Here is a 27,337-nt window from a genome sequence, read left to right as displayed (position 1 = left end):
GCAGTAGCTATGAACATTGCATGAAGGATAATACTGTAGAATCTTCAAGTATTGAGGATTTTAAAATTTTGTTTTGAGCTGGTATTAAAATGAGCCACTGATAAACTTGCTTCTGTACATCTAATGACAGTTGCTTACAATTAAGATTCTTCTATACTGTGACAAAATAGGCAACCAAAATCAGCATCACTGAGGAGTGAAACACTTGCCTCTTTCCAACAATCCTGCGATTTCTTAGAATGTTTTTCTTTTCAATAATCCAGAGTAAATTGTAATATCTAAGAGAAATATTGTGATATCTTAAAAGGTTGAACAGCATGGACAAATACCTGTAGGATAGCCCAAGCAAGTTCATAAGAATATATTGCTTTTGCTCTGTAGATACTTGCATGTTCAAAAACAGAAGAAACTCTTCCAAATGACTATTCAAAGCACACAGGTTAAGCACCTTTTCTGAACATACTGACGTCACTCTGAAAGTTGTCTCCTTTTATTTCCATGGAAACAATAATAGGCATAATAAGACTGTTAGAATAGGACAGATTCTCAGCTACAAAACACTGTTTTTCAACATAGCCACTGCTATTAACTATGCATTTTCACCAGTGCTAAACAAGAGTGTGTGCACCGTACTCACAACAATCTGCATCAGCCGTTGCCGCTGCTGAAATGCACCACCCACCACCTCACTGTACTCACATTCACTCTTTGGCCTCCAGAAACGTTCAGCAAGCATCAATGGATATTGGTAGGTGCCTGAAGAAATTCAGTTCCACCCTTTTGCTTCGTGCACACTTGTATGTCAGACACCATTTTGTCAGACTGCCCTCTGCTGCCATCTGTCACATGGCAACAACGTGGAATGGAACGCTTGTAGGAAGGTTCGGTCTCTATTGTCATACTGCCAACATCTGCCTCTGCCATCATGGGCTGACATAGAATAGGAGGCATTACTTTTGGGGCAGCACTCGTTCTCCAGGACAGGCTGTCTTTTCTTGTGAAGAGATGGAGATTATAAAGATAGGGACATTACTGCATGTGTCTAAAACCAAGAAGTATGAGAATATAAAAATGGTGTAAGATGACAACAGGAAGCCATAAGATCTTCTGTTTTGCTGTTTTTGCTTGAGCCGCTTGGTGTTGTGGAGAAAAGAGCAAACAGAATTCAGTTCTGGATCAGAGAGGTGGTGGGTGCACCTTTCCTGGAGAAAGTTGAGGTCAGGCTGCATGGAGCTCTGAGCACCTGATCTGTTGGTGTCCCTGTTCTCTGCAAGGGAGTTGAACCAGATGGTCTTTAATGGTCTCTTCTGACCAATGTGATTCTATGAGTTCTTGTGACTTCATTCCAAGAGGTAAATCGGCTCAATCAGCTAAAAGTTCTTACACATTTTTTTTCTTAAATATTTACTTATTAGACTTCACGTGAATTACGCCTTTGTTATTCTAAGTATCGGTGTAGTGGCATAGCACAAAACATACAGCTCATGCTGGAAGGTTTTTTTCAAAGTGAAAACAAAAATCTGCAAGGAAGAGAAACATTTCTGTGATGTATTGCAGCCTGACAGGATCTTAGATGATATTTCTATTAACAGTGATAATTTGAAGGCACTTTTCTTCTATCAAAGCAAAATGTATATTTGGGTGAAACCAAACGTATTTTAGACTGCGTAGTGGATAATTACTGCATGTTGCAGCAAGCTACAGAGTTGGGTAATCTGATGTTAACCAGTGCGGTTCAGTTTTGACATTTTATTTTGTGCTTCACTCTTAACCTTCAGGGTATGTGAATTAAGGACAGATGCTTTGTTAATTTGGAACTAGTGACCAAGCTTAGGACACTTGATTTATATCACCTCTGGATATGTGGGTGGCCTCTGATTTCACTCTTAGCTTTCTGTTTCTCCAAGCTGTAGGTTGCAACCTCTGTTGTCACTGTAGAAGAATTAATTCCAGTTGGCTGCTACAAGTGTTTGCTTTTGTCTTGCATCATATGATGTCCAAGGCACTGCTAATGGAATCTCTTTAGAATATCTAGTCATCTGCTATGCAGTACGTATGTTTGCTAGCTTTTCCAAATTTGAGCGTTGCTTAATTACGTCCATGGAAAAAATTAAACAAAAATTGAGAGGGGGAGGGGAAGAAGCAATGGGACAGCTGAAAAGAATCACTGGCATTCCAGTACACTCCTTAAATAAACACAAGCTGTATTCTGTGGTTAAACATGCACTGTACTTGTCTTGAGCCATGGTTTTCTGTCTGCAGTACGCAGTATTTAACTAGATCATTCCTATTTTTACCAGAGCATTTACAGAAACTAAGAGTATTCTGTCATAATGCCACTGAAAATGCATCCTGGCTTATGACACAGCAGACAGTAAGGAGCTCTATCATAAGCAAGAGACTGGAAATACAAATTTTTCTCTCCTCCCCTAATATTTTCTTGAAAATCTAGATATTGCACTGTGAGTTTTGTAAGGAAATAGTGGATGGACATTGCGAAGGATAGGTAGCATGACTTCACTCTTAATGATGCCTGCTTGATTCTCACTCTAAGAGTAGGTTGTTTATTGTGATAGCTTAAGATTTGCTGGGGGGAGAAAAACAATTCTTATCAGGTGAATCTGGAACCTTAGTTCTAAAGCGTAATGCGTCATGTTCTTCCCTATGTGTAATCTTTGTTTAAAGGGAAGATAAGGATCTTATTGGCTAGTTTTGTTTTAGTCTATTATCTGAGGATTTAATTAGAGCTCTTCATTTGTAGTGCAAAAGAATGTCTTGTTTCTCTGAGGCAGCCTGTGTCAGCAGCCTTGGAGGTGTTCACATGAGTCAAGTTTGGCAGGTGATGTGATTGACTGTGAAGGTTCCCCAGTTTTCCCCCGAAGTCAGTGGAAGTGTAAGGTCCTCTAACAAATGATTCAGAGAACTCTCACTTATTTGCTGACTTGTCTGTACTGGCTGGAGTTGTGGGTTGGAAAATCTATGTGTTTGGTTCAGGTGCTTAAAGTTAAGATTATTTCCTTTTCTCTCCTCCTGTGCACAGACTGAGCTTGCTTATGATCCCCTAGCAGCTGAAATATGATGACTGCCAAATCAGTTCTGTTACAGGACTGTAATTTCATGAAGTGAGATAAACAGAGGAAGCAGTACCAGTGTAAACGATGAGCAATTTGAAGTTTTAATGTAGCTCATACTGGCAGAACTTTCATGACACCCAGCAGTTTCTTCCAGCTCTTACCTTTTTTTTTAACCTGCTTCTCATTTGTGTATTTGTGTTGCTGTTTTTTTCATTGTGACTATGTAACCCACCTGGCATGCTGTGGCTCATTTCAGTAAAGTCTGTCATCATCACCATTGTTAAAATAGCTTTAATGATTATATATGCATCGACAGAATGACACCTCTTATAAGAATTAAGTTACTCTAAAATATGGCACGAAGAGAACTGCTCCTTCTCTTTGGAGGGGGGGAATGTTATTCTAGAGTCTAATATTTGTTTTTAAAAAAGTTTTTGCATCCAGTTCATATTGGAAGTTAGTTGTAAGTACTCTTTTCCTCTGTTTATTTTTTTCAGGTAAAGTTGCATGTGAAATTCTGAACAAGAAGTTATGTGAATTCATAGAAGTTGTATTTTTTGCATTTTATGAGTTTGTAACAGCTATGAGTTATCGATTCTGTGCCTCTGAGCAGAGGGTAAGTTGGCAGAGTAGCAGGCACCCAGCTTACTGCGTATGCAGGCATTTTTCAAAATACTTTTTGGTGTTTTGAAGTGATTTGGTGTGGTTTATTCTCAGTGTGGTAGCTCCTTCATAAATTTGGATCGTAAAACCCTATTACTCAAAAAAGAAATACCTGCTCAATTCCTAGCTACAACACCCAGTGACCAGTTAGGACAAATAAGGCTATATTCTCAGCAAAAGCTGTGTATCTTATTCAAAATGTGATATGTAAGACCTTCATTAATGTCAGAATACATGGAAAGTTCATCAGAATGGCTGTTTTATCAACTGCCTCACATACAGGATTGCATGAAGCATTTAGTAATGGTCATAATTCTGTAGTTACTTACACTGCTTCACAGTTGCTATAAAGACTCTTTAGTTCACACGTAACTATTTATCTCAAACTCATTATTAATGAATGTACATCTTGGATGTGAAATTGCACAAAGAGCTGTGACAGTATTTTATTAAGCCTGTTCAATTAAGTGAATATTTTTTCTAGTAGTTTCCTCCTTCAGTTAATAATCTTGGTGCAGTATTTTGTGGCAAGGCATACCTAACTGCTCACCCTCATATGCAGAGATCAGTCTTTGCTTCTCTTTTTTACAGTGTCTTTACTCAGGTGGTTTTTTAACTGGAATGCACTGTTATCTTGAATTGCCAGTTCAACCACCAGGTGGCCATCAGCGAACAGAAGTAGGCCTGTCCTTGGGTGGTGGCGCTATCCCAGCTGCGAGGATATGAAGGGGAAAGCAGCAGCTCACCTCTGGTCACCAGTGTTCATTTCAAGGCTTCTTGATTGTTGTCACTACTCTCGCTACTGATGAGCTCCTGATTTCTGCTATTAATGCACCATGTATTTTTTGTATGAGCTTATTCTTTAAACAAGTAACTGTGCTATATTTTGAAAAGCATATTTTTTTTTTTGTTTTTCAGGGAGGAATAAAACAGTAGAAGTGATCTATGAGAATCATTTATATTGGACTGTGGCTGTTTATACAATTTAGATATGCTGAGAATAATTTAAGTTGTCTCTATTATTAACACTTAAGTTGAGTATTTGCTAAATTAAAGTAACTATGTATAGTAGTTATGTATAATAATATTAGTTATTCTTACAGTTACCAAAAGGAAAAAAGAAAAAGAGAGGGAAAAACAGGTATCGATTTAAGTTTTAAATAAAAAATCTGTCTTCATGAGATAAATGAGTAGACTCTCAAATGTGTCCTACTGCTATCATATTCTACCAGTACTTGCCTTTATAATGGGTTATCTAGCATGTACCACGAAAAACCTAAAATAACTACTTTTTCTTTATGCGAATAGGAGTAATATATTTGGAAAACAATAAAAAAAACCCTGCTTTTGTATGTTTCATCTGTATCAGAGCCTCATCCAGGGAAGGCTTCTAAGTATCACTATAACTTGTAACTGTATCAGTATGATTTTGTAGAATATTCTAAAAGCAAAACCGAAGAAATCCCCAAAATTGTAAATCATAGAATGGCTTAGGTTGGAAGGGACCTTTAAAATCATCCTAGCTCCAGCCCCTTGCCATGGACAGGGATGCCAGCTACAACATCAGTCTACCCAGAGTCCCATCCAACCTGGTCTTGAAAGCCTCTAGGCATGGAGCATCTGCAGCTTCTCTGGACATCCTGTTCTGGTATGTCACCATCCTCTGAGTAAAAAAAAAAAAAAAAAATTCTTCCTAAGATCTAACCTAAATCTTCTCTTTTAGTTTCAAACCACTCCCCTTTCCTATCACTATCAGCTCCACATCCTCCTTGTGCTGGTGGCCTCGGGCCTGGATACAGTATTCAGTGTGGGGCCTCATGAGGACAGAGTGGAGATGGATGATCCCCTTCCTCACTTCCCTGCAATCCCTTTTTTGGTGCAACCTGGGATACTGTTGGCCTTCCAGGCCACAATGGCACACTGCTGGCTCATGTCCATCTTTTCATTCACTGGGAACTCCATGTCCATCTCTGCAGGGCTACTCTGAGTTCTCCCAGTCCATACATATACCTGGGATTGCCTTGACTTAAGTGCAATACCAGGCAATGTAATCCAGTAATTCCTTAAACAGCCTAAATTTTGTTCTCTTGAATTTCAGGATCTTAACTCTGCTCTTTGCCAGGCCCATGTTCCTCAGAATCACAAACTTGACCAGGCCATGGTTCCTACAGCCAAGCCTGCCTCCAGGACTGCTTGCAGCTCTCTGTGTTGTTTTCCCAGCAGATGTCTTGGTGGTTGAAATTCCCCATCAGGATGAGAGTCTGTGAGGTGACACCTCTTGCAGCTAAAGCGAGAAAGCCTCAGGTGGCCTTTAGTAGACCCTGTCCACCAGATGTCCTTCATTAGTCTGAACCCAATGCCTCTGTTTCTCAGACAGCTCTTCACAGTCTATCTACTCCTTAACATGGAGAGCAACTACCCTGCTCCTCCTACCTTGCCTGTCCCTTTGAAAAAGCTGGTAGCCCTCAATCATAGTATTCCAGTTTGTGGTTTGTCCCACTACGTTTCCGAAATAGTAAGTAGATCATAGTTTTCTAGTTGCACCTCAGTTTCTATCTCCTCCTATTTATTTCCCATGCTGCATGAATATAAATGTTTTTAGATTTAAAGTTATCTAGATCTATAGTGAGACTGTCTATTCTTAATTAGTATTATATCATTTCTGTTACTGCATGAGATGAGCAGCACAGGATTAGTGCCAATTAACTGAAGTGCAAGTAGGCAGATGTAGTACAACTGTTTTTCCTGATTTTGTTAAGAGAGCACAACTTGACCTTAAAATCATTACTGCATCAAATTAATGCCATTAAATCACCTCCAGTGGATTTTATAAATATCAGCATTTCATGGGAATGCCAGAACAATTTGCTTTGTTTAGAAAATCTGGTTCCTGTCATAATAACTTCTGTTACTTTTATGTGGATGAGGCTTGAACTCTTCAATACAAATCAAATTTTTTTGCCCTACTGATTTAACAGAGCTTCCAGCTTCATTCTTAAGAATATCATTGCCAAGACATAAGTTTTGTAGCTTTAGTCTCTACCTGTTTTTCTGGCTTCCTGAGTCTGCTTTCATAGTTTTGGTGTGTATTTTTCTTCATACTTCGCAGCTTGTATCCTGTATCCACAAGATTCCTAATATTCTCATTTCACAAAGATTTTTCTTTTTATGTTATTGGAATATAGCAACTTTCTCAACAAATTAAATTATAGGATATTTATGCTAAAGCAGAATTTGTGTTTCTGACTGTATTGCTGCAGTATGAGATATGAAAGCAAATGCAACTGTTGGAGGGTATAGCTGAACATTATTGTAGAAATTAACAATAGGATGTGCTTCCAAGTACATCTAACAAGGGTTAGAGAAATGCACATTCCTGTGCTAAATGCTTGTTGAGTCATCAGCGCAGTTTAAGTCTTTGTTTACTTTGTAATCCTCAGTATCAGCTGGAAAGCTCAAGGTTTTTCTTGAACAGCCAATTCAGTGAGTTTTATTTTTAGTGTTTAGTAGATAAAAGTGAAATCAAATCATCTTGCAAGAATTCTATAATCTTCTTGTGTGCGTTGTGATTAAGTATGCTGTATGTGTGATTATGTTTGTGTAAGAGGGTGGGTTGTGATACTGAGTAGGAATGAGATTTTCTAGTAGAAGTTTCAGTTACTTAAAAATTCCTTTAACTTTTTTTTTTTTTTTTCCTCTGGAAAAGACAACACCCCAGTCATTAAATGCAAGAAATGACCAACATCACATCATCTCTTTATAGTAGTTGCAAAATCAGGTGACTTACCAGAAACTTTCAGCGTTCTGCTATTAGAACTAATTAGGAGAAATTTTTTGCAAGTTGACTACAGGTGTAAAACTCCTGGTAAGTCACTCCTTTACAAAATGCATGAATTGTAGAGCTGATTAGGAAGCACGGGAAGATAATAGGAGATGAAGATACTGACAGCGTTATCGAAAGTAATGGCAAATTTGGAAAGTAAAGTGTTGAAATAGAGCCAGCCCTGTTACTGAGAAATATGATAAACACTCTTCCATTTCTGAAGAGGAAGAAAAATCAGACTTGCCTTGATACCATTATTTGTCACTCGAAAGGAACTGTGATAAAGAAATTTGTTTGTGTGGGGTGAACCTAACCTGAATCAGACTTAAATGTCTAATCTAGGGTCTATCTTTAATAGTGACCAAAAGCAGACGCCTGGGAAAGAGCAGAAGAAATAAGGCGACCGTTCAAAACTGCTTGTGCAGCTTTGTCCACTCTATTCCTCTTTCTCAGGAAGATGTGTTATCTTTGTGTTTACTAGTTCATGATGGATTTCTTGTCCTATAACATTAGTCATCTTTCAAATTTGTAGGGAAGTGTATTTTTTCACAATGCCCTCCAAATGCTTTTTTTTTTCCCTAAAATGCGTGGTTGCTGCTGTAGTTAAAAATATTTACATTAAGTACTGATAATAGAATATGACTGAAGGACTTGAACAAGTCGGTTATCTGAAGGCTTTTCTGAAGATAATGCCTCCTATTTTGTTATTATGGCCCACGATGTCAGATGTGGATACTGGAGATGTGGCAGTAGAGGTTGAACATAGGGAAAATGCATAGCTAGTGGGGATGGCTGTTTTGGAAAAAAGTATTTTGTAACTGATAACTTGCTCAGTCAAATAGTGGTCTGTGTGCTCTTTGCATTTGTTGTAGTTTCCATGGAAATAAATAGGTGGTATTACTTCAAGAGCAACCTATGTGCTTCTTTAGTTCTTCTTTAACACATAACGGGTATGCGTGACTATATAGTAAAGAAATCTTTGCCATTAATTGGTGGGAAATTGAAACATTTCATAGTCGGATAACTTCCTTATAATGGTTGTTTCATGTTCACATTTTCATCTTTCTGTAAGCAGCCTTGTCCTGTAACTTCCCAGAACCCCATCTTCCAATGGCATGTTACTGAAGTAGGAAAACAGCAGAAAGACTCCACTGAATATTCACAGGATAATACAACAGATCAACTTAATTTAACAGTTTTATTGTTGCTGTCTAAACCCAGAAAAACTTGGCTAGTGATATATAAAAATACCTTTGTTCATCTATTTTGCTGAGGAGAATGGGGACGTGGTCTTCTAGATGCAACAACAGAAAAGGAAAAAAATTAAAGAGGATGTGGAAGGATAAAGAAAAACTGTTGATTATATAATAACCACAATAAAATAATTAGCTTGCGCAGGGAGTTTTTTAACCTACTGACGCTGGAGGGACTATATAAATACTGTATAAATACTGAACATCAGTGTTAATGAGAGCATTCCCTCTTCTATTTCATGTCTGTTTTAGTCTAGGACAACATTTTCCATTGTCAGAAATTATATCTGTTGCCTGATGCTGTCTGTGTGATAGCTGGATAAGCTGACAGCTGTTTTTGAGCTATTCAGCAGATGTACGTTTACTCTCTTTGCTTTCAGGTGTGCACACAGGATTTGGCATCAGTGGCCAGGAGGGAATAGAAACAGTTCTGGCCAATGGCTTTGCCCAGCACTTCAGCATCCTTATTTAAAAAGGTGCCAGTACTTGTGTTATTTCTTCCACGTAATCTATGCTTTCCCATTTGTGGATTTCTAGTTTATCTTCTGTGAATCCTCTGCTCAGGTTAGTTTGTATTTTCAAAGCCTATAAATTAAGAAAAGTGATTTTTTTTTTTTTACACATAATGCACCTAAATATTTTAATGTTTACTTTTTTTCACTACTGAGATTCATTAAAAAAATTAACTATGAAAAAAAAAAAAAGAATTATCAGTTACTACGCTGAATGATCTTTTTCATTTTTGAAGTTGGTTGAGACGTACTTTGTTTTATACTCTTCTACTTTATACTTAGGAAGAGAAGAGAAACATGTGTTCTGATTTAAAGGTAAATCCCAGGTCTTCTCTTTGTGGTTTTAAGGTGTATGTGGATAAGCACTGACAACGTGACTACCTAAGTAAAGTATATTCACCAAAAGAGATGGCCAATAGCATTTATACCAAGGTAAAATCTATCTTGGAATTTCCTGATTTCCTGTTGTGGGTTTTTTTTTTTTTTTTAAGGACGTAATCTATATTTCTTATCTTCTTGTAATGCTTGATATATGGGCTTTTTTCCTCAGGAAACCGATAGGTGATTTAAGAAGCAGTGGAGAGGGCTGAGAGTGGTTGAGAGTGGAGTCCTTGCAAGCTGAACATGTTTTAAGTTAATGTGTTGCTAAGGGACACCGGTGGGGGAGATGATAGTTAGAGCTGTTTAATGCACGGATCCTGAACTTTGTCTATTGAGTACTTCAAATATTTTGAGAATGATGACTTAAAGAACTATGGTGTCCAATCTTTTTCATCATCCTTATTGATGAGCCTTAAGATTCTTCCTCTCCAAATTTCTTAGTGAAAAATATATTTCTATAGGAAAAAAGTCAGCTTTTCCATCTTTGTTAGTTTAACAACTTTTTTTTTTTGTACATGTGTTGGCAGTTGTGCCTCTTGTAAATTCTTTGGGCAAAATCTTCCACACTCTGTTTGGAAGTTTTTACTAGGTCTTAAAAATGGCCAAACAAGCCAGACAAATTATATTGTCTTGTCAGGAACCTTGTCCCAAGTGTCCAACAAGAAACAGCTATAGAGACTATAGAGCTAGGGCAAGTGTGTAGTGTTGCTTTCTCATGTTAATTTCCTCACTTCCAACAATTTACAGCTGATGGACTTTCTTAACTAAAGGTTGTGCTTTAATACTTGTCAAAGGCTTTGTCTTCCAACATTTACAATATCCTGCAGCAAGGAGTTTCACAAATTAGTATTCCTTTCCCTGTTGTGCCTGCTGTCTGCTGCTTCCATTTAATGCTCCTTAGCTCGTGTCATTGAAATTGTCATGATTTTTTAGCCACCTTTCTTCTACACACATCTCTTGTTCAGCTGAAAATTGGTAGTTTAGTTATTACTGTTGATAAATTAAAAGCTGATTGCAAGATCTTCGCATGCTGAAAAGTAGATAAGAAAGAAGTAGATAGCTTTGGCTTTTAAGGCGGTTTGATCTAGCAGGCAGGGGGAAGGCAAAGAGATGTCTTTCCTGAATCCCTTGAATTGTAGCTTTTTCTGTCCACACATAACTCCTGCAACCAGGTAGAGGAATTGAGAGAAAACTCTGAACTGCAGCTGCGTTGTATATTCCAAAAGTCACACAGTGGTAATTTTAGAAGAGGAAACAGCTCCTAATGCTGCTGGCACAGCTCCAGAAAACAGAGAATCAAGGATTGTGTAAAAGCATGAATAATTGTGAAAATATGTTAGTGTTCTGAGCCTTGGGAAATAACCTTTCCATGTCTGTAGAAGGGGATGTTTTTCAATAATTGCAGCAATTAAACCTTTGATTACAATTTCTAGAATTACACAGTACTGGAAAGCTTTTGATGAACACTAGAAAAAACAGTATGCTTCACATGGATATTTTTGCTGTTTTGGCTCACCTTAGTAAACGCAGTACGTGAGTGTGTTGGTTTTTTTTTTTTCCTGGAGTTTTGGTTTGATTCAGATTTGAAGGTTTAAGGATCTGTTTGTGTCTTTAAATCTTTTCTCAGAGTCTAGGAGATTTCTTGCCTAAATGCAGTGATAGAAACAGTTTAGCATGTAACAGTTCTATAGAAAAAGACCTTGGTGCCATACTGTGTTAAATTTTAATGTGAGTTAAAAGTGAATGAAGTTGTAAGGAAAAGGAGACATTATTCAAGGTGCTTAAAAAGACAGTCCAGTATCAAGTAATCTATCCGGTCTATTAAGACCAGTATATCCTCAACTTCAGTATGATTGGTTTTGTTTGTTACATTTGAGGGTCAGTGCAGACTCTCAATAGAAAAGAAGTACGAAGAAGAACAATTAAATGTTTTGAAAGCATGACTTAAAGGAAGGAGAGGTGAAACGGTACTCTTCACTGAAAGCTGAACTTTTGTATCAGCTCTCAGGTATGTAAAAAGCTGTTGAAAACAAAAATTGATTTTCTGTGTCAATTGTGAATAGGGCATATGTAGTTATAGCTGAATCAGATGCTTGGTAAATGAATAGAGAACTGTATATGTTTTCTCAGATGGTGGAATAATCATTCTTGGCATTGCCAGCAATTTTTTAGGTAGACCTTATACTGTTTTGAGGTAGAAAGTAGTCTAGAGGAAGTTGCTAATCCTTCCCAGTCCTAAGATTCCATGAAAAACTGGTTTATTTACTTACTGATTTTGCTGGTTAACAGTTGGTTTCAATCTTGCAAGTGTGATTTTTGTTGGCAAAGCTTTTTCATATGGAAATGTTTGATGGTTCTTAGGTATTTCAAGGCAAGAAACACCTTTAGTGATGATGATTTATATGCAACTTAGCTCACCAGGTGGAAAAAAAGTACATTTAAGTTGTAGTGATATACATGCGTAGCTGTATCAATATATCTGGGTAAGATCTGGGGTGCTAGCTAAAATAAAATAAAGATGAACTGTGTCAAGTTTGCTCACTAATTCCTAAAAGTAAAATATTTACATCAATCAGTGGAAGTACTGTAAATAACCTGAGAATGAGGAAAAGATGATGTCAGTAGAAACATGGATAGGATGTACAGCTCCTTGAAATGCTTCCGTTCTCAATCCTGTAACCTTGCTGTATCTTTAGCAGCTCTGGATGTTCAAATAACAGCTTTAGCCAAAAGTTGCTTATAAATCAGGGTAAATTACTTTAAAAATAAATGTGTAATCCACATCACTTGCACATGCACTTGTCAAATAATGTAGTTGATCTTTGCACTGTTTTTTCATTTTGATTTGTATTAAAATTTTCCACTGAATTTATAGTGGATAAGCAAGTTATATTTTTGGTTTTAACATACTTGTATCATCACAGCACCCACAGGAAATATTAACTTGACCATTTGCTATGAAATCTGTATACTTAAAATATTTTGGAGGGCTAAGTTACTTGTAGAATAAACGAAATCTTGCTATAATTCACTTTCATAAAATATATGCGCAACATCTCAGAAGTTAGACTGTACAATAATACACAGGATGTGGTTTTGTTGTAGTAATGTAGTATTCATTTGTCTTCGGTCAAGGCTCTTCTCAGACTTTCCAATGTAATAATTAGAAAACAAATCAAAAAACCCAAACCACAACCAAGTCTCATACTTGGTAGGTCAAGAGTTCCCCATTTCTGCTGCAAACCAGACTGATGTCAGTTAATATCGTTTTTAAGTAGCTGAGTAATGTTCTGTCGTCCGCTGGCTGAGCAATCTATTGTACGCAATGAATGTTTAAAATCTCTGTTCAGAGATTTCCATGGTCTTTTGGTAGTCCTTATGAAGAAATATTGTTCTCTACAGAGGTTACTTTCACTGTGGATGTACTTGTAAGTTTTTAGAGAAACAAGTGTGCATGAAGAATGTTAAATTAACACTTGAAGAAGTTACTGATGGCATCTTAAGTGCCTGGATGTTGTATTATAACAAAGCTTTGTATCTTCACATTGTTGTTTCAGATGAAGGATGCTCATATAGTACTCATTGCTCTATTATTTTCAGTGTGTGCTTCCTTTTTTCATAGACGTTCGATAACTGATTGCTTTTCCTTTCTTTCCTATCTCCATGTAGCATATGTTCTTTGGCCATAAAATAGATGTCATCTGGTTTAACTAAGTAGCTTTTTAATTAATGTTCTTAAGCTTACAAGATAGCTGGATCAACAAAAAGGGCACTGTAGAGTGTTATTTTGGCTACAGTAGACAGGCCGGGTGACTTCACTGCATTGCCTTATCAGTTGCTCAGTGTTTGTTTCAGTGTTAGTTTTGAGATACTACACCCAGAAACTGGATGCCAATCTAAGCGATTTCCAAACCTTGTGAAGTTGACAGACCGCAAAACATATGTTATATCTGATATAATGGTGAATACAAAGGGTTTATAATAATATTGTCTTGTTTTTTAACTGAATGGATCTGAATACAAATTCAAATGCTGTCTGAAGGTCACTTCTTGTATAACAGAAATGTAGCAACAATTACTGGCATTTAAAAGCAAAATAGTACTTCATATCTGCATTTGTATACGTGTTCATACGGTTCAGTTTTGCATCTTGTTTGTTAAAACTTGTATGTATGTGAAACAATGGAAGAATTTTTAAAACTAAATTATGGGAAGTGATCACTACACATTAGGATTCCTCTTTAGGATTTTTTTTAATACACAGACTTCTGCATGGGCTTTGACTGCCTCTATTTCAGACTGTAATGTGGGTTGTCAGTGTCTGGGTGTTCATTTTTTCAGCTATACCTGTTGATCTAATAATTTAACTACAAACCTCATGCCTTACCCCTAGATTACCTTGAACATAACGTTACAACTATGATGGTAAAGATGAAAGTCTAATGGCAAGAGCCCCAAATTAATTCTGTATGTTTTTCTTTTCTCAAAAGATTTTAAGATAAGCAGTTATCTGGGAAAACGAAAAATCACAATCTGCAAATCTCTGAACAAATTCTGTGATAGCTTACTTAATGTACTTAATACAGACAGCATGAATGCATTAGAGATGCACATAAGGATTGACCTATTTGCCTTTTTAGTAGGGTGCTTCTGACTGTAATTTTCTGACAATGATGTCAGTTTCCAGAAAACTTGTAACCTATCTGATTTATAGAGGAAGTCATATTATAAGGAATTTTAATTTCTATTTGAGCAACCAAAGCAAATCTCAGAAGTTCCTTTGCCAGCACCTCTTAAGTTCACAGAAAATAAAAATCAGTTATACATAGGTGACCAGCCAACATGTATAAAAATGCCTTTATTCATCATTTTCGAATATTTTTATTTTAGTATGAAGAAATGCTGGAGATTTGAATGATCAAAATTCCTCAATATATTCTTAAAAAAAAGAAACAAAATGAAACAACTGCCAGCAGGTTCCATATTTTAGGAAACTTTTATCCGTTTGTGCGTTTACCATCTGTAGCCGCCTTTGAATGTGTCAGTACTGAGATGCTGCTCTTATTTCTTGTGTAAGACTTCTTAGTTTTCCACCACTTTACTAAGACTTTTTCAGGAATTGATATTCAAATAAAATCTGTCTCCCATACATGAGCTGGCAGTGTTGCCTACTGACCTGGTCCCTTTAGCCTTGCACCATCAGTGCCTCTCAAATTAATATGAAACTTTCTAATCTGGCAGTGTTATTATTAAAATTGTTGATGTTACACTTACTACACATACAAATAATCCTGTAATCAGCAAGGTAGAAGAGTATTAAGAATTTAGAACTACATCTGGGATACTCTGGCATTTAAGTTTTACCTGGCAATTAAGTTACACCTGCCATACCATGTTTACCAAAGCTCTAGACATGTAAAATATGACATTTGTGAAGGAAAAGAACTAGAGATGCTCAGTTCTAGTTCTAGTGCAAATAAGGTAAGATCATGAACCTTCCTGACAGCTATGAGTTCATACGTGTTCTGTGGAACGCTGATCTACAGGGCTTTTTTCTTGACTAACAAAATTGTCAACTGAATGAATTAAAATGTGTGGTCATTCATGCAGTAGTTGTATATTGAACAATTGGAACATAGCATGGAAATGTGTGCACGCGTACATGTAGGTCAATCAAAGTATTGTCTCCTACTTGCATGGTAACTAGGACAGATACAAAGAGCACAAAACACTACTGGTCTCTATTCAGTCTCTGTTGTCATATCACCGCTATCTGCCTCTGCTTTTTGGGCCAACACAGTAAAATAGGAGGCATTACTTTTTGATCAAACCCTGTATTTACATGTAGATATGTACAAAGGGGGAAGAGGCAGAGGCTCTACAGTCTGCTTTACAAAATGACCTCATTTCTTTATTAACACAACACAGCTTGTTCGCGCATGAGCCAGGAAAAACAAAGTGTCCTTTCCTCATTCGTGCAGTTGTGTTATTGATTTTCCCACCTCGTGTGTGAGTGGAATTAGGGTTGTCACCTCATTGTGGTCAGTTCCACACCTTTTTCAGGGTAAACAGCATGTGAACTTGTATATGCAGAGTCTGGGCCAAGGCCTTTTTATAAACCAAACTTTAATTTGTTATTGTTTTGGCAGCTACAAATGTGAGACCATGTGGGCTGGCTGTGGAAGACACTATAAAAGCTAACAGCGGAACGTTCATCTGGAGATGTTCTATGTTATTTATGAAAACGTAGAGACCGATCCTGCCACCTTCTCTCACGCTAACAATCCTACTAAGGTCAGCCAGGGATTATATTTCTGTAAGGATTACTTATGTACATAAAACTTTACTGGAATTGATATATGGATGGAGTTTTCAAAATCTGTAAGGTGTTGAGATGACTGGGGCTGTTCAGGCTGGAGAAGAGAAGGCTCTGGAGAGACCTGAAGGTGGACTTGTAGTATGTAAAGGAGGGCTATAAGACAGAAGGAAATGGACTTTTTGTTGTGGTCTGTTGTGATAGGACAAGGGGAAATGGTTTCAAACTAAAAGACAGGAGATTTAGGTTAGATTAAATAGAACAATTTTTAATAATAGTGGTGAAGCACTGGAACAGATAGCTCAGAATGGTTGTGCATGGCCCCATTCCTGGAAACACTGATGGTGAAGATGGACAGGGCTTTGAACAGCCAGGGAGTTGGATAGGATGACCTTTAAAGCTGCCATTCAACACAAATGATTCTATGATTCTATAACTTGTATATACTGAAATCCACTGAAAGTTGAAATGCTGTCTGTACCGTTGGACCTGATTAAAAATTTACTATGAATTAGAGGGAAAAGTCTTTGTATTTATTTGTCTTTTATTTTGTAGGTGTACGCTGTAAAGACCCAGTTGTGGGAGTTAACAGGAAAATGTATGGTAAGAAATGCAATTGGTGGCATGATAAATGTGTTGTATTTGTCATAGCTTTAACATATTACTTTTCATTATTTTTCTATGATAATCTCTTATGTGAATTGAAGTGTAACATAAGTTTGTTTGCAAACAGAAGTGTGAACTGGTCACAACACGCAGACAGGATTATCTTTGGGATTATGGGTTCCACTCCAAGCTGTCTTTGAAGTTGCTGTGTTGATTTTGAGGGACAGTGTGAATAAAAGTTGAATAAAATAATTTGCTACTGCTCCTAAACTTACAGCCTCTGACAACCGAAGGTGCAATGTTCTCCCTGCTAGTTTTGAGCTTCAGCTCCCTGCATAGTATCCCATTGCACTACTGGCCAATGCATCGAGTCAATATTCAGTGCAAGACACATTTTGAAACAGTTCCGTTTTGGAAATTATTTCAAGGCTGTTTAGATTTATATAAGGAACTCATTAAGAAAACCTAATTTAAATACTGTGTCAATTATTTATGTACATAGACTATATATTGAAATGGTTTAAAATTTGAACCAGTTCATCTTGAGCAGAATCAATCTGGTAAAGATAACAAACAGAAGTGCTTCATTGAACAAAGCATTTTCACTGCCACTTGTTTGCCACTGATGTTTTGTTCAAAAGTCATCTGTAGGCATCTTTTTATATTTCTTTTTACTATCACAGTGTTATCACCCTGGTTTCCAATGAAGATTCAGTTTCCAGTGTTTCTCTTGAGACCTTCAGCCTCGCACTCTACTCTGAGAGTGTTTGTGCTGTGTGAAGACTGTGGTAGGGAGCAGATAAGGTTAGTACCTTATGTTTTAAGTTCTTAATGTCAGATGAAGAAATATCTTCCACACCATTAAAACTTGGTTCAGTAGATGTGTACCTTCCTTGGTATCTGTGTAAGGCCTACAGTAGGAAACATTTCCTGCTTACAAATCTCCAAAGGTGAATCAAGTTCATGGTAAAGACTGTGTGGCATTTGGCTTTGAAGAACATTGAACCTCATGACTTAAGGTGTGCCTTGGAGATGCATCTTCCTACTTTACTAGAAGCAGCTGTTGCTGTTTTGTTTTGCTTTCAGAAGGAGACGAAGTTGCATCAGTTCTTATGTATTCAGCTACAGTGAAAATAAGGGGGAAAAACTGCAAGCCATGATAATGTCAGCAGTCAATATTGTTTCTTTTTACAGAACCATAAACAAAATCATGAATGCAGTCTCCAAAATGTCTTGATGACAACTCTAGTAAATTTAATCAATCTGGCTACAGGGATGAATAGTATTTTCCTGTTATGCATTCTATCTTTTTTGTCTGTGAAACTATTCAAATCTAATTAACCTAGTGTCAAGCACTCTGATTTCCATCCAGTGGTTCTAACACAGGGCTCTATAAACAATGCTGATTTTTTTAATATAAACTTATCTTGAAATACTTGTTTTTAACATTTATTCTTTTTCTGTGAACCAAAGTCAATTATTATCTCAGAACTGTATGTCTGCAACTATTAAACAAACGGTATCCACAGAAGAAAAATAGTTTTTTACTACTACAGAAATCCACGTTGATTCAGGGCGAGACATGTGCGATGAATAACTAATTTTCACTGATCTCTTGTTTTCCTCTGGGCAGAAGTTCATTTCATTGAAACCAGTACAAATTTTGCCATTAACTCAAATGGGGATGAATTATCACTCTGTACTTGTTTATTTTGTATGGTTTTGTAGGAATTCCCAGAATGACTGCTTATCTTGCCCTGCAGACCTGACAGTGGGCCAACTTCTCTGCCATCTGTATCTGGACAATCAAATGTTGCACTGAGTGCATCTGGACAATCAAATGTTGCACTGAGTGCAGTTAGCTATAATATTTAGTCCAATGGCGTGAATTTGGTTTTATATCTGTTACTCTTTGGTTTAAGAGTTTTACCTCATTCTTGATCTTAGTTTTATTTTAAATGTTGAAGGAAGGAGGTACTAAACTAAAGGAGGGGAGATTTAGATTAGATGTCAGGGGAAGTTCTTCAGAAGTGAGAGAGCTGAGGTGCTGGCACAGGCTGCCCACAGAGGTTGTGGATGCCCCATTCCTGGAGGTGTTAAAGGCTGGGTTGGATGGGGTCCCAGGCGATCTCATCTAGTACTTGATCTAGCAGTTGGCAACCCTGTCTTTGACAGTGAGGGTTGGAACTTGATGATCCTTAAGGTCCCTTTCAATCAAAGCCATTCTATGAAAACAACAGCCCCCAGCCCCCTCTTCAAAATACTAAATACTTGCAGCACTGTGAAGTAGTCAGGAATTCTTTCCTTAATTCCCCAGTAAGTCAGAAACAATCAAACAAAAAGACAAGTATTAGATGTTGTTGCTGTATTAGTTCTTTTTCTATATTATCTTTATTCTATTATGATCCATATAGTGACTGAAAATAAAGATGACAAAAATATTTAATGAATATTTTCTGAGCTACCTCCTGTTCTCAGAACAAAAGTGAAAACTGAAAAGATTTTTCAGCAATAGCTTATTGGGAGGACTAAGTTACAGAAGAGTGCTTAAGAAGCATATATCTATGTATGGAACCTACACATTTCAAACATTTGCTTCCTTTTGGAGGTAATTGAAAGGTTTACCCTTTTTCCTAGTTCATATAAAGTTCATATAATCATCAACTGGTTATTTTAGCAATGGAATCTATTCTGTGAATTCCTGGAATAGCTGGGAGCAGCTCTGTGCAATGTCTACATTCTGTGTAAGTGGGATGACAGTCAAGTATAGGCATATCAGCTGTTCTGCAGAATAAAAAATAATTAAGATATTGCAGATTCAGGTAGCGCTTTATCTATGCTATGTCCCAACACTTTTGATATGTGTTCTTTTCCCAGCAATCGTTCTCCATCAAGCATTTAATTTCCAAACTACTGGTATAAATTGGAATGGTGTTTCAATGCATTGTTTCAAGACTTGTTGCTTTAATCTGTCCTTTATAGCTACTGTTTGAGAGGCTCCTATTAATTATCTAATTAACTTGGTTCATGCATTTACCTCAAGAGGTTTTGACTCTGCTTCTTTTAATTAATTTATGTACTGCCATCTGAGCTCTAGAGTTTGTAACATTTTGTGTGCGCAATTCTGATGCAGTTATTTGAGTGTTCTTTCTTATAAGAACGTAACTACTTACTATCTATTGTTTTTAGGTTATAAATAGAAATCAATCATGTGGTCTGCTGACCATTTTGGCAGGTATTTTACTGGTCAGATAATGCTGTCAGGACAAGTTCTGCTTGTGAAGGTATAGTTGCTACAGATGTTTACACAGTAGGTTTTTGTGCTGGAAACATGTATAAAGAATCTTCAAACAATATATATTTTTTTCATTCTGAGGCTGAACTCTGCATTCTGATACCCACTTCAATGCACCTGTCAGAATTCATATCTGAGAAGAGCTATATTAAAGGAGAACCACTGTGTAGCTGATCAAATCAGGATTAGCATTTCTTGTTACTGAAGTTTCACAGTTGAAGTCTATATGCTATGGAATGGGAAAGTGGCCCTAGTGAGGTCTTATTTAACTTTATTTTTATTTACATATGGCACATTGTATGGATGACCACCTGCTCTTACTGCCTAAAATCAGCTGTTTAACTATGTTGCACTGTTGAGAAAAGACTTTTTCTTTTTTGCCTCCCTGGAGGTTGTAGCTGCTGATACTCTAAAGTGCTTTTGAAGATAGTGTCTTGCAGACAGAGCATATGATGGAATAAGCGTAGATAGAATGCACTTTACTATCTGTTTGATCTCTCTAGATGCTGATAATTGCTGGTGACATTACTGAGCTGGCTGCTGCAAGAGCTACCAAGTGAGAGGTGTTAGAGAGGATTTATTATAGGGTAAAGTGAGAGAACAGCTTAGAATCTAGAATACTGCTTAACACTATAAAATATTGCAGTCAAATATATGCAGTCATTTGTACTGAATGATGTCCTTTGAAAACAATTTGTCAGGTACACGTGTATGTGTTACATACAGAAGTCTTGACTTCAAGAATTTTATCATGATTTAATGTACTGCTAATTAACATAAACTTCTGATTGCTTATTTGGGTATTTGGGAAAAAAGAAAAAGAAATGAATTAAATACTTGAATGCATGTATTTTCCAGTCCTCAGGTTCAACTTTTGCCAAAGAAACCTCCCTCCTCCCATTCCTCTCCTAGTCTCAACTTCCCTTATTTTTCCCACGTCACCTTTGATCCTCCTCAGTTCCTCTGAGGATGAGGTTACCTGCAACCAGTTCGGTCTACCAGGGTTGCCCAGAGGCTGCAGCCCCACATGGCTGACCCCAGAGCAGGTCATCCCTCAGGGCTGCACTCTGGTGTGCAATGCTGCTTCCGAGAGCATCTGTGTCCCCAGCTGCCTGGCTCCTCAGTGCTCCTCGTGCCTCTCTGTAGATCTCAGGTCTTCTGTCTTGAGTAGCATTTCAACTTGAAACATACAGTTATTACAGACTGACTACCACAGCATCTGTGGCAGAAAACTGAAGCAGTGTAAAAACGCTTTAGTAATTCATAATGGATTATAATGTACTTTAATCTCCAATGAGAAAATGTGCCATTTAATTGCTGCAGAATTTAAGTAATTTATCTAAGAGAACAGTAACTGTGACTACTTGAGAAGGCAGGTAGGTTTTCCAATGGAGAATTTATGATGATATAGTGCTTAAGGAGTCTGTCCCTAAAATGACTTCTCAACAAAAACAGCCTTTTTCTAGTTTGGGCTAAATAACTTTAGCTTTTCTTTAGTAAAATAAACACCCAGATAATTATTTTGGAATTTAAGAAATTAACTGTAGTGATCATTTTGTTTTTGAAACTTTTGTTTTAAAAACATACAGAAATTTTAAAGCTGTAGAGCTGGCGCACAGCCTGATTTCCTTATGCAGAATTGATGTGTTTGTCACTTTTCCTTTAACAGATCTGGTTATGATGAGAGAATCTGTTAACCATCATTGCCTTGCCTCTGTTAATACTTGAACGACTGTCTTTAGAAAAACAATGTAAGAGATTCCACGACAGTAATCTCCACTCTTTCTGCACAAGCCTCCAGCACTGGAGCAGTTCAAACTCCTTTGAGAAGAACCTCTAAAAGGAATTACTGCTGAAACAGGAAAGGTATTAGAAATTATTCAAAAGAAATGTCCCAAGAATGTCTTGAAGCAGGACTGGTATTATGTTTGCCAAACAGCCTAAAGAGGTGGATATTATACCATTATACCAAGTTATACATTACTTATAACTATTGCAGAGCATAAACGTGTCCATACTAATATAATACACTTACCAAATTAAGCATGTATCTAGATATTCAGACACAATGTGATTATTATCTTGTTTTCTTTTGGAGAGAGTCACATGTACTACATATCTACCCAATTACTCCTTTTTTTTTTTCTGATTAGAATTATTGATCTTGTTTCATTTACTTTTGTAAACGTGCAGTTGGAAAATAGAGCTAAGATGCGAATTGCTATCAGCATGATGGAACCATTGAAAGAATGATAAGTAATTGGGGAGTGAGGATGAAGCTAAACCAGAAAATGACTTATCCTTGAGAGTTTCATGTTTGTTAGGTATGTAGATTAAAAATCAGCAAATTGAGGTGCAGGGGAAATATAAACAATACCATTGTTACTGTAACAAAGGAAAAGTAATCTGTGTTATAATAATGAAGACAGCCTTTTCCTTGAAGACACTGTACGTCTGCCATGCATTCTTACCAATGTGTTATGGAGTCCTAAAGCAGAGTCTTTTCTTTCTTAACTAATGAAACCACAAATTAGAATGTTATCCAGACACCATTCCATCCTTGAATATTTTATGTGTTCTGACTTTTACAAGCATGGTAACATCATTTTTTAACAATAATACCAAACGTGCCCTTAAATTCATCCTTAGAGCTTTATTAGCAAGACTTTTAAGCATTCCAAATCCAAATACAGAAGAGTGAATTCAATTTAGACATTTGTTCTCAATATTTTTGAAAGATCTCATCCTGTATCACTATTTTACAATAGGCATGGCAGAATTAAACTCAAGATTATCATTTTTAGATGAAGATTAAGTTTGGATATGATCTGATAAAGTCATGCAGTGTATAATGGTATTACAAAGGACCAATTTTTTTGCTACTACCAGAATATTATATTGATTCAATATATACTGAAATGCCATCTAAGCAATTCAAGTCATACAATTTTTCATTTCTTCAAAACAGTGCAGTCCTAAGTGTGAGACTGTTTTAAAAACATATGAAGGTGTGATCAGCTTACTCTTTCATGATCCCCTTCAGGTGTCACATTTCCAACTTAGTTACAGGGATAATTTTCTTTTTTAAATGAAGGTTATTTTTCTGTAATGATCTAATTCTAGAAGCCAAAACATGCTGGCAGGTTTGAGAAACATAATAAAAGTGCTGAAATCAAGGCAGTTCATAAACTTGCAAGTTTAAAGTGATTTTTTTTTTTTTTTTTTTTTTTGTCCCTTGATTTTGCATCCCTAGAGCTTTTTGCTAAATTAATTGCCAACATTATTTTAAATCAGGATTTTTGGGTCTTGATTAAAAATAGCAGTTTGTGTAACTTCCAACTCCACACTTTGCAGAAGTAATGAGAACTTTGCTATTATTATTTTAATTTAATGAAAAAAATGACCAGTTTTGCCTTTTTCCAAGGGAAAGAAATCTTTATATTATTTTTCTGTAGAAATTTTGAAATACTTAATTTTCATGCATCTCTTTCCAAACTTAAATATTCCTTTTACTCTTTGTTCTCATTCAGGCTGTATCTGCCAAAGCTTATCTTGTATTACGTATAATCAGTAGCTTGAATATTGCTTGCATCTCCTCTCTATGTGCCCTGCCTAGGCTTTCTTCCTAGACTTCGTCGTCCTCCACATTGCTCTGCGATGGTATTGCAGTGGGTTTTTTAGGCATGCAGAAGACCTGTGTGGGGCTCAAAGATTTGCTCTACGTATTCATTTAAATAGCTTACAGAGTGGGAAAACTTACCAAAGTTGTGAGATCCCTGCAGCATAAAAATAATTCAAATTCTGTTATACGTGATAAGAAAAACCCTTTAGGCACCTGTTGCTTTCTGCCTTTCCCTCATTAGTAATAAGTGTAATGCTGCAACCTTTCTCTCTTGCAGCACTTCATTTGTTTTCCTTTGTAAAGAGCCATTATTTGAAGCAATAAAAATGCCAGTAATTCAATAAGTATGTGAGAATTTTCCTGAGGCAAGGTATCTCATTAGAAAGCAACTTGTGAAGATGGGCATAAAGTAATAACAGAATACTTGCAGCTTTCATTTTGTTTTCCTCAAAACAGTAAATAAGTACTCTGTCCAGTTCTGGAAAGCTAGATGAAAAGAACCTTCCAACTAAAAATGTTTCAATTATACCTTGGAAATTGGGGTGAACTGGCAATTGCCGCATCAATATAGCCATTTTGGAATGATGCAACGAAAAGAAATGGTCATTTAGGGCACAGTGTTCAAGATCAGAATTCAATAGGATTTGATTTGATATCATGGCATTAGAATTCTTTTGTTCTTTTTTGATGGTCTGCATTCATAATGATATGAAAGGATGTAAAAGAAACTTGATCTTTCTCTAGCTGTACTTGCAAAGAATTTAAGTTTAAAGGTATCTACTTTCCTTCTCTGGGATTGACCAGTGTACAGTTAAACTGTGAAACACACTGTACAGTGTGATCAGACAGTCATGAGGTGTTTTCAGATTTGAAGTAGTAGTTGATTTCTTATTCTCAAAAATAAGCACCATATGGTTTTGTAACTAGTTCCCTGACTGGCCTCTCAGCTCATTTAGTCTCTGGCTTTCTGACAAAATTGTTGACTTTCTTTGGCCATGCACTGGAGTAAGCTATTAGTTTTAAACAGAACCCTTAACTTGTGAAACAAAGCTTTACTAACTCATGTCTACAGTAATATGCAAATTTGATTTACTAGCATGTATAAAACAGGCATTGAATCTGTGGAGAACATGTGAAGTGTTTCCAAGATAATACATGAAAGCTTTGACAACTACTTATTTTTCTTTCTCATCAGGGTGTGGTGAACACTGGTTACACAAATTTGCCAAGTAGAATGGCTATTCAAGCCAGTAGCATTTATTCCAATAACATCTTGAAATTATTAAAGCTGTTTCTCCTGACAGAATATTTTCACTTTGAACAAAAGGATGATTTAGATTATGGAACTATTGATCTTGTCACTAGACAAATTTTGGTGGTGAAGGTGAGTTTCAACACCAGTTAAACATTTTTTTAACAAATAAAATATTGTGTGAAAGCAGAGGTTTTCTTAGTGAGTTTCAGTATTCAATGAAAACCTCTTTCAATATCTACATTGGTAATATCAACAGTTTCTCATGTGTTTCAAGCACCAACAAGGCATTGATAGGACTAAAATAGGTTAATAAAAATATTGGTACTGTAAAATCAATGTTGTATATTTACCTCCTATTTTTTAAAGAATGCATTAGTGAAAATCAGCCCATTTGCCGAGCTACTGAACTGTGCCATAAGAACTTGCCAGCTTCTTTATGGCTTCATCAGTATGCACTGAACAAAGGTGCAGTGGAATAGCTGAGCTGCATGTGAGACTCAAAAGGATTTTGAATAGTTTAAGTACTAGATCTAGTACTTAGTAGTTTGGTACTACTTTGTCTTTCAGACAACATCAGGAGAGGTACAGCTCTGTTGCTTATAAGGACACAGGCTTTCTATTGAAGCAAACATTTTTTTTTTTTTAGCCTCGAAATCTGAAATGGATTTCAAGCCTGATATGACAACATTAGACTATGTCCTGCATAGTCTCTGTAGAAGCAATAACCTTCTACCCTTTGACCACTTATTCTAGGGAAGAGAGAAAAAACTAGATAGGCAGTTAAACTGTGAGGTGGCCTTGTATACGAAATATACGAAAACAGATTTGGTGATTGTGACTTTCTGCATGCAAGGTATTTCTTAACAGTGTCTTGATGAGTTATGTTCATTTTGGATGTGGTAGAGAGCAAGGATTAATTTCTGTTGTAACGGTGAGTTAAGATTGAGTCCATATCTACCCACAGGTAGTATTAAACCCAAGTACATTCCTGCTAAAGAAACATTAGCAGATTGTCTTGGTCAAACAGTAATTCCAGTGTTTGTGAGGAGAAGCTTACAAGATCAGCTTTTAAGGAAGGGGTGGGAGTAGTGGTTGTTAAGCCAAATTTGGTGCAGTAAGAACACCAAGATAGTTTTTACAACTGACTGAATTCAGTGATCAGTACTATTTTATAGACAAGGGGCTGTCATCATCATTATCGAGTAAGGGTCAAATACCATTGTATTTACTCAATTTATATCCCACTAATTTCAGAAGAACAGATAATCATGACTAGCTTATCTGAAGGATCAGTCTGTCATAACATAAGGAAACGCAACATACTGTAGAAGTCCATTTTAATGGTAGTTTTGTTCTGTAACTGAAAGGTAGGGTGTGATTTCCAGAGACTTCTCCTCAAACAACATCACCTTCTATTCCCATCGCGGGGGGGGGGGGGGCCAGGGGGGGGGGAAGAATGATAATAACCACATTCTTCTGAACTAGGAAGATATTTTCTCTAGGGACCAGAAATGGGATCAGAGGGAATGACGTGGAGATATGTTAGGCTGTGAAAAGGTTCTTCACTGAGAAGGCTGAGCAGGCACCAGAACATGCTCTCTGGGGCAGTAATCACAGTGCCAAAATATGGATTTCAAGAAGCATTTTGATAATTCTCAGAAATATGGCTAGAATTTTGGGTAGTCCTTTCTGGAGCCAGGAATTGGATTCAGCTCTGCCTGTGCATTCTTCCAACTCAGGATGTTCTATGGTTCTGTGACCATTTCTGTATCTTTTTATAGAAGGTGCAAGGGAATTCATTTGTCCTTTGTATATTGTAGTGTTGTAGTCCACGTGGCACCTAGATGATGCTAAGAATGTCAAAAAAAAAAAAAAAAAAGAGCTCCTGAAAGCTAGTATGGCTTTACATTGAAAAGTAGCAGGCAATGGTAAGCCATGATTGCTAATATATTATGTTGCTTACCAATTGAATGAAAGGTTTAAAATTCAACTTCTTAAGATCCTTGGTGAATCGCTGTATACCTTATGTTAAAAAGAAACTTCTGATGTTAATTATACATGCAGTAGAGAGCCAATATGATATAGATTAGGGACCCAATCCAGGGCCAATTGAAATGAACATAGTCTGTTCTCAAAAGCTTTTGGATCAGGGCCTGCGCGTACTGTATAACTCCAGATGTCACTGTCTGTGTTGAAATGTATGTCTGAAATGGAAAATGAATCATATAGCAAGGTTTTGATTATGTTGAATAACATTTTCCTCGTAAACAAGATTATGCTTTTCACATTTAACTACCTTTAAAAACAATGATAGAATGGAAAAAAGAGCAACACAAATGTTAACAGGGAAGGATACAGACAGCTCACCTTTTCAAGTGTTTGTGACCTTTAAAACTTTTTTACAAAGTAAGTAACAGCAAAAATATCTATTTGTTCAAGAAAAACATTTTTTTTTCCTTTAATACAAGAGGTTGTTCTTAAAGAATAAAGAAGAGTGCTTCAGTTAGGGAACAATTCCATATCTAAATTATGCGTAA

The 27,337-nt window shown here is 36.7% G+C and overlaps 3 long non-coding RNA genes across 14 annotated transcripts in view; all 3 read left to right on the top strand.

Moving 5' to 3' along the window:
• The window catches only part of LOC122182577, a 72,890-nt gene that overhangs the window by 23,312 nt on the left and 22,241 nt on the right, over nucleotides 1–27,337 (top strand). For 9 of the 12 annotated variants that reach the window (XR_006179869.1, XR_006179867.1, XR_006179862.1 and 6 more), the window contains exons 3-6: nucleotides 15,856–16,000; nucleotides 16,578–16,625; nucleotides 17,312–17,432; nucleotides 21,593–21,789. This is a non-coding gene — a long non-coding RNA (uncharacterized LOC122182577). The remainder of the gene's footprint in view (nucleotides 1–15,855; nucleotides 16,001–16,577; nucleotides 16,626–17,311; nucleotides 17,433–21,592; nucleotides 21,790–27,337) is intronic. The other 3 variants (XR_006179871.1, XR_006179868.1, XR_006179872.1) reach the window with 2 other exon arrangements.
• Nucleotides 2,035–4,727, top strand: LOC122182579. Its single transcript, XR_006179873.1, has 3 exons — nucleotides 2,035–2,049; nucleotides 3,572–3,690; nucleotides 4,384–4,727. It is a non-coding gene; the product is annotated as an uncharacterized LOC122182579 (long non-coding RNA).
• Nucleotides 7,578–9,692, top strand: LOC122182580. The gene is made up of 3 exons (XR_006179874.1): nucleotides 7,578–7,602; nucleotides 9,194–9,377; nucleotides 9,674–9,692. It is a non-coding gene; the product is annotated as an uncharacterized LOC122182580 (long non-coding RNA).

Source organism: Lagopus leucura, unplaced genomic scaffold, assembly GCF_019238085.1.
Source record: "Lagopus leucura isolate 7727_CA_CO unplaced genomic scaffold, USGS_WTPT01 Super-Scaffold_100015, whole genome shotgun sequence".
Classification (NCBI taxonomy): Eukaryota; Metazoa; Chordata; class Aves; order Galliformes; family Phasianidae; genus Lagopus; species Lagopus leucura.
Note: the sequence above shows the minus strand (reverse complement) of the source record. Positions and strands in the feature narration are given on the sequence as shown.